The sequence below is a fragment of the Eubalaena glacialis genome, chromosome 14, assembly GCF_028564815.1.
Source record: "Eubalaena glacialis isolate mEubGla1 chromosome 14, mEubGla1.1.hap2.+ XY, whole genome shotgun sequence".
Lineage (NCBI taxonomy): Eukaryota > Metazoa > Chordata > Mammalia > Artiodactyla > Balaenidae > Eubalaena > Eubalaena glacialis.
The window spans coordinates 44,144,841-44,160,508 of NC_083729.1; the positions used below are offsets into that span (position 1 = coordinate 44,144,841).

General features: G+C 34.4%; 1 pseudogene; it reads left to right on the forward strand.

Moving 5' to 3' along the window:
* Positions 1-13,041: 13,041 nt before the first annotated feature.
* LOC133074764 (ubiquitin-ribosomal protein eS31 fusion protein-like) lies at positions 13,042-13,520 on the forward strand (annotated as a pseudogene).
* Positions 13,521-15,668: the final 2,148 nt, after the last annotated feature.

Sequence of the window (15,668 nt, forward strand, 5' to 3'; positions counted from 1 at the left end):
TATTTTAAATTTTATTCTTGTTTCTGTTAATTTTTATTGGAGTACGGTTGATTTACAATGTTGTGTTATTTTCTGCTGTACAGCAAAGTGAATCAGTTATAGGTTTATATATATCCACTCTTTTTTAGATTTCCTTCCCATTTAGGTCACCGCAGAGCATTGAGTAGAGTTCCCTGTGCTATACAGTAGGTTCTCATTAGTTATTTATTTTATACATAGTATTGTATGTATGTCAATCCCAATCTCCCAATCCCCCCCCCCACTTACCCCCTTGATAACATTAAGTTTGTTTTCTACATCTGTGACTCTATTTCTGCTTTGCAAATATGAATTTAAATTTTATTCTTTAGTTTGTTTTTCACTGAGTATGCAGCTTCCATGATCTTGGCTTTACTTGGGAGCTGCAGCTCAGCCTTCCTCCTAGCTCAGGCCAAAATTCTGACTCAAAATAGACAGTAAACCCATGGCTCTATAGTTTCTTCATTTCCTGGAATAAGTGGAAGTGCTTGGACAACTACAGAATCAACCCTTTAGAATCAAATTAGCGTTCTGGGTTCCATTTCCATCTCCCTCTTTTATTTTGATGGGATTAGTGCCCTTATAATAGAGGCTCCAGAGAGGTCCGTTGCCCTTTTAGCCATGTAAGACATTGGTGGTCAATAAGAAGCTGGCCCTTACCAGACTTGTGCCATGATTTTGGATTTCCCAGCCTCCAGAACTGAGAAAAATGAATGCTTGTTCTTCAAGCCACTAAGCTTGTGGTACTTCGGTTATAGCAGCCCAAATGGACTAAGACAGTCCTTATGTACTTCCCTTACTTTTTTGTGAATATAGGTATGTTCGTAGAAGTCTATTGGTTGTATTTTACCCATTTTCATAGGGTTAATTTTTACCTGGGGGATATTTCAGAATATTCACTATCCATTAAGAGAAGTGAAAGACATTGTATGGTTCATGATGCACAGATGTTTCTGAAAATCCAGTTTCTGACCTTATATCCTCATTCATTTTAACCTCAATTCTCAGGAACATCACAGATCTAACTCCTCCCACCTTTATATGCCAGCAGCTATCTTGGCTTTTATTTTGATTTCTTTCTATTTTCTTCAGTTTCCTAGTGATTTCAGCTTGACAAGCCGGGCACCATGTCTTAAAGAGCCCCTTCTCTGTTTCCTCCATAGTGTCTACCTAGCATGATGTCTTAAGTAAAGTTTAACTCTCAAGACATCTTAATTGAAAATTATACCCACAGGTTCAGCTGAAATAAGACAATGTGTATTATTATAAAAGGTTATTAGGTGAATTAGATTAAGTATTTTTAATGTAACTAGTATGTGTACATTCACAGTACCAAAATTAGACCCTGTGTGTCATATGGAGACCACTTTCTCTTTAGATTAATCCTCTTTTTTGTGATATTACTTTCTATTCATATTCTACATTTATTGACTACTTTTTGAGTTACATTGCTGTCTTAGTCCATTCAGTCTGCTTATAAAAAAACTACCAAGACTGGGTGGCATGTAAAAAACAGAAATTTTTTTCTCATGGCCTGGGAGGCTGGAAGTCCGAGATTAAGGTGTTGGAAAAAGGGGTGAGGGAGCTGTCTGGGGTCTCTTTTATAAGGATGCTAATCCCATGTATGTGGGCTGTGCCCTCATGACCAAATCACCTCCCAGAGGTTTCACTACAAATAACATCACATCGGGCATTAAGTTTCAACATATGAATTTTGGTAGAACACAAACATTCAGTCTATAGTAAGGGCAATATCACTAGCTCTCTTCAAGTTTAAACATTAATAATGGTGTTAAGTGACTAGAAGGTACTACATGGTTTTAAAGAATTTTTTTTAATGCACGCTCTGGTTGGGGGAGGGACATTTTGAGTTAAATGAAGAGACATTGGAAATAGCAAACAAATAACCACTGTTATTTTTCACAAATGTGCTGGGCTGACAGGTTGTTTAATATAAACAGAATAATGCATGTCTTCACATTTTCAAATTGTCTGGGAACTTTTAGAACTGAATACTTCATCATGCCTTTAGTTCTTCAGTGTTCTTTTCAGAAAATTATTCCTGCCTGAAATAAATGTATGACATTAGATTTTCTCCTAAGAAGACCACAAACAAATCTACCTTTTAAAGAAGCATTTCCAATGTTCAAATCAGATAGAAATTTCAGGCAGACCTGCAAATATACATTTATACTTATACCAATTTAATTTCATATGTATCAGATTATTGCTTTGATAAGGTGGGAAGGAAGGTTAACTAATTTTGGAGGGGATGGAAAAAAGTTTTATTTCTAACAACCTCCTTGCTCCTTTCTGATGTTCAGTTTCACAAAAGCACATGCATCAAATATACAGAGGAGCCCTACATTAGGAAACCAAATAAATTTGCTTACTTAAAAAAAAAAACAAAAACAAAGAAAAACAATTTTTAAAAGCCTGAATAGTGTTTGGTTTAATGTTTTAGGGAAGTATTCAACATAGGCACAATTATCAATGAATATAGGAATTAAAATTGAGTAATTAAACACACACACACAAAATCATTTTAAAATAATCATTTGTTTCATTCCATCTGATAGTCTCTGATGGCTTCATCCATAGCATCTGCAACAATTAGAGATTTAATTTCTCACCAGTTCAGTTACATTATGTTAGCTGGACAGCTGTTTAAGGATGATGAAAATATGAAAATATTCATGGTATCATCACAGCAGTAGCTCTTATCTTTGACTTTTATGTTATGAATAATTAACAGGTGCTTTCTGGAAATAGGTTTGGGACAGTTAAATTCTTAGTCATCCCTGGCTGTTGGTGCTAAAGGAAATATTAATGGTGAATAAGGCAAAATCAAATATTGAGTTTTTATTCCCCTACTTCTGTCCAAAAGATAAGTCCAGCCTTCATGTATTTAACAAAATTCTAGCATGACCATAAGCTCAAATATCACACAGTGACCTACTTTTAAAGTGTAGGAGATTCGTCTGGACATGTTTTCTATACCTTTCATCTATGTAGCACTGACTTAGCACTTCACTCATACTGGCTTGTTTGTTAGCCAATTTTACATTTGCAAAGGTTTGCTCCCCCACTGGCCTATGAATTACACTGTGACAGCCTTTTATTTCTTTGTGATCCCCACAGTACATAAAATATATTTAACATATAGTTTTTAGTAAATATGTTTTGACTTTATGTTTCCATACAGTGGAGAAATATCTCATATAGCAGAACTTCTAGGATCAATAGGAATAAACCTCTTTGGAGTAAAAATTGGTTTCTGCAATACTGATCCACAGCGTAATGGTCATTCTGAAAAACAAACACAAAAAGACTCTATGAACATAGTAGCCCCAAAAGGAGAGTGGTAGAGGCGAGGGGGAGCGATTGATCTGTATATAAGGAATTCTGATGCATTGAGAGCAGTATTAGTTATGGTTCTTTTGTGCTTATTCCACTCTTGAGTTGGCTTTGCTGAAGAAATAGTGAAATTTAGTGTTAATTTGATACCAAGGGCTTCCTAAAAGAGAATGGTTTCATTTTTGAGTTGACAACAGTCTCTTTAATTACTAACGTGAGTTGATATTACAAAAAATTTTAAAAACAACAAAAAACTACAACAGTAATTACAAAAGTTTATTTCTGGCTTGTATAAATGAAAACAAAATGTAGGCCTAAGATAATATAGTTAGCAAATTCATATTTGCTTAACTGATTTCAGATAACTGTGATGATACTGATATTGCCTCAAATATTGTTCCTGACAACCAGGGATTGACAGAGTTTTCTATAAAGAACCAGATGGTAAATGTTTTAAGCTTTTCTAATCACATATGGTCACTGTCACATATTCTTTCTTTTTTTTTTTTTTTTAATCCTCTAACAATGTGAAAAAACATTCTAAGTTCAAAGGCCATAAAATATAAGCCTTGGGATGGATTTGACTCCCAAGATGTAGCTTGCCAACCCCTGTTCATTATCGTTTAAACCATAGGGCATAAGTATTAAACATTTCAAAGCCCTTTACTCCTCCAAAAATATTGGTAGCTGGCATCCAAGATGGTCCCAAAGATTCCTACCCTTTAGATATTTACACCCTTATGTAGTCCCCCCTCTTTGAGTGTGGACTGGGCTTAGTGACTCACTTTTAAAGAATAACTACTCAATGGTGACAGTATGTGACTAGAATACTAGGCCATATAAATTATCATAGTTTTGCTTTCTATCTCTTAGACCACATGCCCTGAGAGAAGCCAGCTGACAAATGTTAGGCAATTATATGGTGAAGCCCAAGCAGCAAGGAATTGAAGCTTCCAGCCATAGCCATGTGAGTGAACTTAGTTTCTGAACCTCCAGTCCCAGTCAAACCTCAAATGATTGCAGCCTTGACTAACATAACACCTGGTTGCAGTTTTATGAAAGACTCTAAATGAGAACCAGCCAGCTAAGCTACTCCCAGATTCTTAACCCACAGAAAATGTATGACAGTAATGTTTATTGCTATGTTTTGGCATAATTAGTTATGCAGCAATAGATAACTACTAAGATATAACTCTAATATGTTATTTTAAGAATTTAAACTGGTTACCTCAAACTGCAGATAACTTTAACCTTAGGTAGGATGTTAAGGTTCCCCAAAGAATAGAACCAATAGGATGTGTATATATGTAGAAAGAGATTTATTCTAAAGAGTTGGTTCAGGGGCTTCCCTGGTGGCGCAGTGGTTGAGAATCTGCCTGCCAATGCAGGGGACACGGGTTCAAGTCCTGGTTTGGGAAGATCCCACATGCCGCGGAGCAACTAGGCCTGTGAGCCACAATTACCGAGCCTGCGCATCTGGAGCCTGTGCTCCGCAACAAGAGAGGCCGCAATAGCGAGAGGCCCGCGCTCCGCGATGAAGAGTGACCCCCACTTGCCCCAACTAGAGAAAGCCCTCGCACAGAAACGAAGACCCAACACAACCAAAAATAAATAAAATAAATAAGCCTACACCTTTAAAATAAGAAAGAGTTGGCTCACACAACTGGGGATGCTTGGCAAATTCAAAATCTAATAGGGGAGGCCAGCAGGCTGGAGACTCAGGAAAAACATTCAATTCAAGTCCAAATGCAGTCTGCTGCAAAAATTCCTGCTGCAGAAATTCTGCAGCAGTCTGCTGCAGAAATTCTTCTTTCTCACAAGAGGTCAGCCTTTTGTTCTACTCAAGCCATCAACTAATTGGTTTTCTTTAGACGTCTATTCACATTATGGAGGGCAATCTGTTTTACCAAAAGTCCATCAATTTAAATGTAAATCTCCTTAACATCTCCAAAACATCCTCACAGAAACATGTAGAATAACATCTGACCAAATATCTAGACACTGTGACCCATCCAAGATGACACAGAAAGTTAACCATCACAGGTAGAGACAATTAAAATAATTAACTTAAATTTGATTTCTCTAGTATTAATGAAATCAATGTAATTCACTTTCCTTATATTCTTACTCAGCTACCTAGAAAAAGGAGCCAGGTAAAAAAGCAGATAAATGGCACATTCATACATCATGGTAATGAATTGTGAAAATTAAAGAATAAGGTTGGGAGACATCAATGATTTTTCTTACCATTTCAGGACAAAAGCTATAAAGTTCCATGGAGATAAATATATGTAAATATAGACGTAGCAGTCAACTTGCAAGAAAAAAAATTTTTAGCTTGAGTCTATCATCCAGGTTATTCCAAAAATTTTCAGGCTGTGAGATATTTAAGAAAAATATTTAGGTAACTCAACTTTTCATCCACATGTTGTGTTAATATATAATAGATTATCAACTATGATAATGAATGGGTCACCCTAATATAAAGAGTTTGTGATAGGCAAAGTAATAGCTCTTCAAAGATGTCTACATCCTAATCCCTGGAACCTGCAAATATGTTACCTTACCTGGCAAAAGGGACTTTCCAGTTGTGACTAAGTTAAGGATTTCAAGATCAGGAGACTCTTCTGAATTATCCTGGTGAAACCAATGTAATCACAAAAGGTACTTATAAGTGAAGGCAGGAGGGTCAAAGTTAGAAAAGATGTGACAATAGAAGCTGAGGTGAGAAAGAGAGAAATTTAAAGATACTGTCCTGCTTCTGACTTTGAATATGGAGAAAGGAGATCACAAGCCAAGGAACAAGGAATGTAGGCTTTCTCTAGAAGCTGCAAAAGGCAAGGAAATAGATTCTTCCCTTGAGTGTCCAGTAGGAGAATAGCATGTTGAAACCTTGATTTTAGGACTTCTGACCTCCAGAACTATAAGATTAGTGTGTGTTGTTTTGTGCCACTAAATTTGTGTAATTTGTTATAGCAGCAATAGAAAACTTAAAAATAAATAAAATCCCTACTGATTTAGAGAGTTATGACTATAATCATATTTAGAGAAATGGCATTCTATGAATTTCAAAGTTCATTTAGTAACCATGGTAGACTATAAGACTAAATACAAGTTCCAGGAGGGAGGACAGATACCATATATTTTCTTTACCATTGTATCCCCTGGGCATAGTACATAAATAACACATACCAGGTTAAAAAGAAATAGTTTTGGGAAGGATGCCCTAATAATAGATCTTTTTGATATTCAGTTAATATATTAAATGTCTCTGTGTTAATGACTTCTAAATTTATGAAGGTTTATTCACTCAGGACAATAATATTGTTTTTCAGTCATCTTAACACCAGTTGTTTAAATACTTGAAATAAATTAGTATTATGGTCATGTTTGGCTTATTTCTTCTTTACTTATCAAAGTCTGACACTGATCTTTTGGTATTTAAATTATAATTAAGTGATATTAATTTACTGTATCTTGACTGACTCTATTCTTCATGGCACTGTTCAACAGAATGACCTGAAGAAATGTGAATCAATTTTCAGGAACCAAAAAGACAAAGAGGACCCACAAATTTTGCCTTCAAGGATAACAAATCTCTGTATCATTAGAAGCAGATGAAATAGAAGTTCTGACTTCAAAATTTTCCACTTTTCAAGTAAAACACTTTGAGATATCAAAAGACAGGCTAACAAAAAATTCACCAAATTATTGCTAAATTAGCAATTACAAATTATCCATTTTTATAAATAATATTTTGACTTCAAATATATAACTTAGACTCTAAGGGAAAAAATAGCATATTTATAGAGATCTACCCACTAGCTAACTGAAATAGCAAGTTTTTACCTTGTATCAACTCATGATGGTGCCACTGTTTAATAGATTAAGATTTACAGAATGTCACTGCTAATGGCTCACAATGGTTGCAGCTGCACTATTGTGGTGGTCCAGGAAGTGTGCTTGGCTAAGGGAGCACTGCATCTGTATGCTTGATGTTAACACTCAGGCCTTTTATAGCTCTAATAAAGTTGACAATTTATGCATAGACATGCCAGAATCTAGAGCCAAGCAAATGAAATCACTGAGGTTGAGGGGCACAAATTCAAGCTGCCTGCCAGAAACATGTGCAGCTGTATTAGAAACAGGAAGTAGGTTCCATTGACACACCTGCTACAGATGCCTGGCTTGCAAAAATCTCTACTTCTTTCCTCTAGTAGATGCATGCAAAACTTAGTTCATTATTGCTTACACATGTCAAAGTGTGAGATTCAGAGTCATGATTGTGTTATTTATTCAATTTATTCAGCAAGGGAGGTGACCCACTTTAAATTTGACATTATGGCTGTGTGTGGTGTACAATCTTTCTTTTTCTCAGTCCTACTTATTCAGTAAAGCTGAGCTAGGCTGGTGGGTAATCAACCCAAATAGGGAGCTAGTAATGACTCCTAACTTTAAGTGTCTGGATTAGTCATTGCTACTTCTGAACCTTTTGCCTTGTGCTGCCTTGTGAGAGATTAGTCTGCGTTATTGGATTGTCAGGTGGTCTTTCAGCCTAAGAAATGCCTGAGTGCCCAAATTGAAGTCATCACATTAGATCCAACTAAGTCAGGCCAATCTCAGTACCACATGTGGTGGTGGGAGTGGGCACTTCTTCCTAAGGAAAATGGTCTCTTCCTGTGACTTCATCTATTCTAAAAATCAAGAAGCAGAAGAAGAGTGATATCTATTGGCTCTCTCAGACCTCAGCAGTTTTTGAGAATTTGGAGCAAGAATAGGGCATGTGTTAGAAACAGAAATGAATGCTATTCAAAGTAAGATTTGAACATTATGGATTTGATCACATTTTAGGTCCTTATCATGAGCTTATGATATGAGGTAAGTATGCCAAGGAACAACATAGGGAGTAACACAGGAAAACGATTTCCTATTTTTGTCAGATCAGAGTGAATACCTTCTAAAACATTGTGTATTCACTATTCAGACCTTAGCAAGGAAAAGGAAGCAAGCAAAGCTGAGGTTTCTCGTAGGTCATGGTATAAGATTTGTGTCAAGAACAGCATGTGCCAAAGAGCTATGTGAGACTCTTATCAGGCCCAACATGCCAGAAAGTGCTTCAAACTCTATATAGAAAATAAGTCTGGAAAATCTAAGGTATTCTGAGATCTTTATTTCTAAGGATTTCAGATATAGCTGGATGCACTTATTCCTATTGTTGAAGCTACTATAGCCATTCATATGCATTCTTAATAAAATTATCTTTATTCTCCTCCAAATATTTTGTCCCCTGTACATGATGAAACAGCCTTCTTTACAACAATGTATCTTTCTTATATCACCCGAAACATATTATTTTAATTAACTAACTTAATGTCTTCATGGCTTCTGAAAAATTTGGCAGGCATTGAACCAAATATACTAATACCCCAATTATCCCACTGTCATATAAAATATTCAGTGGAAAATATTACCTTATTCAGTGGAAAAAGCTACCCAATGGCCTAGCTATCACATTCTAGTGAAGGGCTGCCAGTTCTAGCTAGAATTCAGTAAAGAAGGTCACTCTGATGATATTACTAATGCCTTCATGCTCTTTGTTTTGAGTCACTTTTATTTGGTTATTTCCTTTCCTAACTTTAATGAACTTAGTTGTGTAATCCAAACAATAAAATATAACATTTTAGATGATTCAAAGATTTATATTCAATATTAAGGATGAAAAATGTGACTAAAGGATAAGAAATATTAAAACTAATTCATAATGACTTATTAATACCACAACTGAGGGTGGCTCCAGCCTCCTAGTATTAATTTTCAGGTTCTTAATGTAAAGTAAAATGTAAATTCTGGTTTGATCTCTCTGAACATGTATTGCACATTTATAATGTTCTTTTCTATTTCAAAGAGGACAAACTGGAAAACATATTATTTTGAATTGGTTTGATAATAAAATTTTCTTTGTAATTTATTAGAATTTTAATTTTGTATGCTTGTCATGCAGACCCAGTAATTAGGGAAATATAAAGAGGTGTAAATATTTAGGGAAATATAATTAGGGAAATATAAAGAGGTGTAAATATAATTAGGGAACTATAATTAGGGAACTATAATTAGGGAAATATAAAGAGGTGTAAATGTTTTAAATCAACACATGCTAGTTAAACTTGCCTTTCATTATGGCAATCAAAAAACTTCCATTTCTGTATATTTTAATTTATAATAAGCATCATAAAATAGCTAGTTTCTTGTTTTTATTCCATACATTGCCCAATAAGCTTACCTTTTATTTAAAAACTTTAGAAATTATTTATTATACAAACAAACATGGATATATTAGAATAAATGAAGAATGTAGAAAAGTAAAATTAATATATAAAAATACATTTTATTAAATTCTAATTGCATTAAGTTGTTTAAAAAAGAATGTACAAAACTACATTATTAGGTAACTAAGAAAATACATACTCTAAAATATATACTCTAAAACAGGGGTCCCCAGCCCCTGGGCCGTGGACCAGTACCGATCTGCAGCCTGTTAGGAACTGGGCCGCACAGCAGGAGGTGAGCGGCAGGCAGGCAAGTGTAGCTTCATCTGCCGCTCCCCATCACTTGCATTACCGCCTGAACCATAGCTCGCATTACCACCTAAACCATCCCCCCCACCGTCCATAGAAAAATTGTCTTCCACGAAACTGGTCCCTGGTGCCAAAAAGGTTGGGGACCGCTGCTCTAAAATATATATTTAGATTGGAACATTTATTATTATTTAAAAAAAATTTTTTGTTTAAAACACTAATAAAAATAGACAAAACTATAAAATTTCTAGAAGAAAACATAAGAGAATAACTAGGTGACCTTGGAAATGGCAATGAGTTTTTTTTTCTTCTTGTCATTTTTTTGAGACAAAATTCACATGACATAAGATTAACCATTTTAAAGTGTACAGTTCAGAAGCACTTAGTACATTCAATGTTGTACAACCATCATTTCTATCTAGTTCCAAAGTATTTTAATCACCCCAAAAGGAAACCCTGTACAGGTTAAGCTGTCACTCCCCATTCACCTGCAACCACTAATTTGGTTTTGGTTTCTACTGATTTACCTATTAGGGATATTTTGTACAAATGGAATTATACAATATGTCATCTTTAATATTTGGCTTCTTTCACTTAGCATGTTTTCAATAATCATCCATGTTGCAGGATGTATTAGTACTTCATTTTTTTTTAACTGAATAATATTCCATTGTATGAATATGACACTTTTGTTTATTCATTCATCTGTTAATGGACATTGTGAATAATGCTACTATAAACATTCATGTACAAGAATTTGTTTCAGTACCTATTTTCAGTTCTTTTGAGTTTATGCTTAGAAGTAAAATTGCTAGGTCATATGAAATTCTGTGTATAACTTTTCAAGGGATGGGCAAACTATTTCTACAGTGGCAGCACCATTTTTACTTGTCATTTTTCATTTGTTTCTAATATTATTATTATAGCCACCTAGTGAACGTGTGGAGTGGTATCTCAATAAGTTTTTAGGTAAAAGACGAAAGCAATCAATGAAGGAAAAAACTGTTAAGTTGGGCTTCACTAAAATAGCAACTTCTCTGAAAAAGATGCTGTTAAGAGACTGGAAAGACAAGCCACAGACTGGGGGGGAAAAAAACTTTGACAAACATGTATCAGATATAGGATTGTTATCCAAAATAAACAAAGAACTCTTAAAGCTCAACAGTAAGAATATAGACAATCCATTTCTTTAAAAATGGGCAATATTTGAACAGACACCTCACCAAACAAGATATGCAGATGACAAATAAGCATATGACAAATAAGGCTCAACATCATTTATAATTAGAAAGCTTCAAATTAAGACAACAATAAGATCGTCTATACTAGTTTTTTCAGATTCCACATATATGCGTTAATATACGATATTTGTTTTTCTCTTTCTGACTTATTTCACTCTGTATGACAGTCTCTAGGTCCATCCATGTCTCTAGATACAGACCTCAAGAACAAACGTATGGATACCAAGGGGGAAAGGAGGGGGGTGGGCTGAATTGGGAGATTGGGATTGACATATATACACTATTGATACTATGTATAAAATAGATAACTGATGAGAACCTTCTGTATAGCACAGGGAACTCTACTCAATGCTCTGTAGTGACCTAAATGAGAAGGAAATCCAAAAAAGAGGGGATATATGTATACATATAGCTGATTCACTTTGCTGTACAGTATAGACTAACACAATATTGTAAAGCAGCTATACTCCAATAAAAAAAAAGGCAACAATAAGATCCCAGTACATACCTATTAGAATGGTTAAAATCCAAAAAAAACTGATAATAATAGTTGATGGTGAGGTTGTGGAGCAAGAGAAACTCTTATTCATTGCTGGTAGGGGTACAAAATGTATGGCCACTTGAAGAGAGTTTGGTAGTTTCTTACAAAGTTAAACATAATCTTGCTATATGATCCAGCAGTCACACTTCTGGGTATTTAAACTGTTCTAAAACTCATGTCCACACAAAACCCTGTAGCTTATGCTTATAGCTGCCTCATTCACAATAGCCAAATCTGGAAGGAACCAAGATGTCCTTTAACAGGTGAATAGATAAACAAACTGTGGTATAGCCATACAATGGACAATTTTTCATCAGCAAAAAGAAATGAGCTATCAAGCCACAAAATGACATGGATGAACCTAAAATGCGTATTGCTAAGTGACAGCAGTCAATATGCAAAATGGTATATGTTGTGTGTTTCCAACTAAATGACATTCTGGAAAAGGCAAAACTATAGAATAAAAAAATGAGTGATGCTGAGAGTTCAAAACAAGGGCATGAGATTTGAATAGGTGACGCACAATGATTTTTTTTTTCAATGTGGTAAAATATTTATAATATATATAAATAGTTTCAGTATGGTGAAACTATTCTCTATGGTACTATAATGTTATTATACGACATCATCCATTTGTCAAAATCCACAGAACTTTGCAAAGTGAAGTTTAATGAATGCAATTAAATATTTAGGAGGTTGGGTAAATCCCAGGAAAAAATCAGAGTGTGACAAACAATGTAACTGTATTACAAATATATGAAACAACTTTACTGAAGGGAATGGGGAGAAAAGGCACCGACCTAAGTAACTGGAAATGAGTGAGATCTGTGAGACTAAAGGTAAAAGGAATTGCACACAAGTACTGTTCTTTAGTTGGTGAAGTTTTTTCCAGTGAGATATGGGTTAACAGTTCTGATACTGCTATATATGTATACTGGAATTCAAACAATTAAGTAAATAGATGGCAGATGGTAGGAGCCAGGTTACTCGTACAAATGAGAACTTACAAATAAACAAGGGGAAGAGGCAAGAATCATCCATATGGTAATAGATTAGAGTTGGAGACATCAGTGTAAACTCATATTTAGCTTAATATAGATACAGATAGTTACATATAAAAATATTTATGGATACATGTATATACATGGGCTAGTAAACACACATGTATTTCCTTGCTTTGTCAGTGAAAATGGCCTGACAGCAAAGAAAACCCAGCAACAACAAGCACATCTAGCATCCAATGTTTGATTTTTAATGCCATTCTCCAATTTAAAAAAAGAACTTCCCTTTCGGATCCACCATCTGCGGTGGCACCTCCACCAATATGCAGATTTTCTTGAAGACCTTGCCTGACAGGGATGGCCATCACTCTCGAGGTTGAACCCTCGGATGCAATAGAAAAATGTAAAGGCCAGGAGCCAGGATGAGGAAGGAATTCCTCCTGACCAGCAAAGACTGATCTTTGCTGGCAAGCAACTGGAAGATGGATGTACTTTGTCTGACTACAACATTCAAAAGGAGTCTACTCTTCATCTTTTAGTGAGACTTCATGGTGGTGCTAAGAAAAGGAAGAAGTCTTACACCACTCCCAAGAAGAACAGGCATAAGAGAAAGAATGTTAAGCTGGCTGTCCTGAAATACTATAAGGTGGATGAGAATGGTAAAATCAGTTGCCTTCGTCGGGAGTGCCCTTCAGATGAATGTGGTGCTGGAGTTTTTATGGCCAGCCACTTTGACAGACATTATTGGGTCAAATATTGTCTGACCTATTGTTTCAACAAACCATAGACAAGTAATTGTATATTGGTTAATAAAAGACATGAACTAATGAAAAAAAAAAGACTTTTTGGAGAAATGACTGATTCTAAGACTGGGGTACAAATATATAATATGAATGTCAAAGATATTATAGTGCTAGAAAGTAAGAAAATACTCAAAAATAATAATAAAACACATCAATGGGTGAAAGTCAAAGGGACACAGGAGCTATCTGAAAGAACTCTCAATGGACAAAACCAGAAAAAGTTGAAACAACAATAAATAAAGTAGTATTGGATTATTTGGATTGTATACCAAGGCATAAAACAAATGTCCATGAGTCCATATTGATATAAACAAATAATTGAATAAATAAATAAACCTGAGAGAAGAGACAAATATGCCATGTAGAAGTATTCCAAATAATTTGTGCAGCTATTCTAACCTAAAGGAAGAAGAGTATGACTTCCCTGTTCTTAAGTATGCTTTGGGCATTGCAACTTCCTTCTAAAGAGTACAGTATGGAGGGAGGATAAAAAGAGAATAACTTTATGATGGAGACAGCTGAAAAGCATTACTTCAACAAGATGATCAGGGTCAACATTAGCAGTAAAAAATCATGTTTAATAGTATGCACCCTTAATATGATGTAATGAAAATGGTACTTTAGCTTTTTGGCCCTCTTCTCAAAAACTGATAACCTCAGTCTAATCATGAGAAAAACATCAGACAAATTCCAGTAGAGGCCTCTTATATAGAATATCTGACCAGTACTTCTCAAAACAGTCAAGGTCATCAAAAACAAAAAAGTCTGAGAAACTGTGACAGCCATGAGGAGTCTAAAGAGACAAGACAACTAAACATAAATGTCAGGAAAAGAACATTAAGTAAAAATAAAGGAAACCTGAATCAAGTACGGACTTATTTAATAATAATGTATCAATATTCATTCACTAATAGTAAAGAAACTATCATTTTAAGTAAACTAACTTAAATTCATAAAAGATCAGTAGTGTTCTTTACTGGCTTATAAAAGTAAATATATTATTACTTCCCATTGAGATAATATGACAGGTTTGCCTTTAATTGGTAGAGATTAATTTTATAAAGGTCTGAAGAACCTTTACCTTTAGATTCTAGCTATTCCATTTTTTCCCCAAGGCAGAAGACCACAAAAAGGAAACCCATCTTAAAATGTCTACTGTAAACCAGTTCTGTCTCTTACTTTGGGAAAATGCATTTTAATGATTTCATTTTCTTGAGTGAAAAACTTTTTAAGCTTTCTGTCGTAACATTTAAATCTGAGTCTATATGAAATGGGTTCATGGGTTTATTTCAAAATCAAAAGTATAGAATAACTTATGTTCTGAAGTTATAGTGTTGCTTGCACTCTCTTTATTCTCTTATATAAAGTCTAATTTTATAAATCTGATTCACATGCAAATTTAATAAATAAAAACAAATTTTTATAAAAAAATAATGTTCATCCCAATAACAAGTTCTGATGATTTCCATTTACAATTGGTTCTTCAGTACTCTTCCAATGTGTTTCTGTATTTTCAAAGTTTGTTTTTTATTTATGTGTCCTGTACCAACAACACATCAATAAATTAGGAGGAGAATCACTGTTCTTTTGCATATAATATATTTAGTGGCAGGAAAAAGTTGCAACAAACAGGATGATAGTATAAAATAATGTGGCTACAAACTTGTGCTCAACACAGAATTTAATAAATTAAATTGCAGCATGTGAAAATGGAGATAATTAACCTCTCATTCAGTAAATAAATACAAAAAAATCCATTTTTGTTAGAGAGACTGGCTACAGAAAGATTTTTTTTTCAAATCCAATTTATCTAGCAGAACATGTAATACATACAAACACACACATCCAAACTGTTCTTTTAATGATAAATGATATATCAAAAAGGAGGAATTATTCTGTAAAGAACTGAAGTTAGTTAAAATTTGTCTATCTCTTCTAAGTCATAAAATTAATAGACTTAAATATCAATGTCTTAAGTTTTAAAGTAATAAAAATATGAAAATGTCAGAATAAAGTTTCTGTGCTTTCAGTCTGTTGAGAGAATAACTTGATCTTTTTGAAGAAGTAGAGGAAGAAAAGATGAAATAGCTTTAATGTACCTACAGGATTAATGTAGTTTATATTTTCATACA